The sequence below is a fragment of the Salvelinus fontinalis genome, chromosome 7 (assembly GCF_029448725.1).
Source record: "Salvelinus fontinalis isolate EN_2023a chromosome 7, ASM2944872v1, whole genome shotgun sequence".
Classification (NCBI taxonomy): Eukaryota; Metazoa; Chordata; class Actinopteri; order Salmoniformes; family Salmonidae; genus Salvelinus; species Salvelinus fontinalis.
In genome coordinates this window covers 57,189,724-57,191,222 of record NC_074671.1, presented here as the reverse complement: position 1 = coordinate 57,191,222, position 1,499 = coordinate 57,189,724, and positions in this window count along the sequence as shown.

Here is a 1,499-nt window from a genome sequence, read left to right as displayed (position 1 = left end):
TGCAGCATTGCTCCCCAACCTACATTTTTACATTACATTTTAGTCATTTAGCAGACGCTCTTATCCAGAGCGACTTACAGTAGAGTGCATACATTTTTATTACATACTGAGACAAGGATATCCCTACCGGCCAAACCCTCCCTAACCCGGACGACGCTATGCCAATTGTGCGTCGCCCCACGGACCTCCCGGTTGCGGCCGGCTGCGACAGAGCCTGGGCGCGAACCCAGAGACTCTGGTGGCGCAGCTAGCACTGCGATGCAGTGCCCTAGACCACTGCGCCACCTACCTGACAGAGCTTGAGAAGATCTGCAGAGAAGAATAGGAAAAACTCCAAATACAGGTGTGCCAAGCTTGTAGCATCATACCCAAGAAGACCTGAGGCTGTAATCACTACTCAGTACTTTGTTGAAGCACTGTTGGCAAAGGGTCTGAATACTTATGTACATGTGATCGTTTTTTTATTTTCAATATATTAGCAACAATTACAAAAAAACAGTTTTTGGTTTGTCATTATGGGGTATTGTACGTGTAGAATGATGAGGGGAATAAAAACAATTGAATACTTTTTATAATAAGGCTGTAATGTAACAAAAAGGGGTCTGAATACTTTCCAAAGGCACAGCTTCTCTTCTGTCCTAACTTGTTGCCCCAGAAGACGAAATAAAGTAGTGCTCACCAGAATAATGTCTTAGAATGAATGCATTAGTAATCTAGTTAACGTCTGTAAAGTTGTCTGATTCGTTTAGGAATCGGGAGAAAAATGCACAATAACAGAAAGTTTGTTCCCGTACGAAATGTCCAAATGTCATCAGTTTGACCGCTTGAGAAAACCATGAAACACGTTTCTGATAAGACTTCAGTTGATCTTGGGTGCATATGTTGTGGTTGAAATACTGTCTGCTGGCATAACAGTGTCAAAGGTAACATGTTACACTCACATTTTCTCAAGAGATGCTGAAAGAAAATCATATTTCTCCACTTCTGTTCCCGAGACAAAACTAACTGTTGTTATATTTCACTACAAGGAATGTATAATTCCGGAGTTATTATATTACTGTACATGTGAGAAGGTATAGGCCTACAGTCAGTGTCCGGAGTTCAGTTACTATTCCATTTAACCCATATAACTTAAATTAGAACTATTCTGTTTATTCAGGGATACTCGTGAGCGACATATCAAAAGGTGCATGCAAACAGCTTATCCCAAATAAGACCTTAAGCGGGATATGAGCTACTGTGCCCATGGAAACGTGGTCACTGTCACCATTCCTGGACTGTTTATAGTATATTCCCACCTGAATCTACCACTGACAGGTATCCAATAACTGTCTGATACGTTTGAAGTTAAAGTGACAGCACTATGCAGGACAAAGGCTACATCACATTTAGGTCATTAAGCAGACACTGTTATTCAGAGGCAACTTACAGCCAGTGCTTTCAACTAAGATGGTTAAAACAACATGTCAGTCGTCGCAAGTATTCAGATACACAAGAGA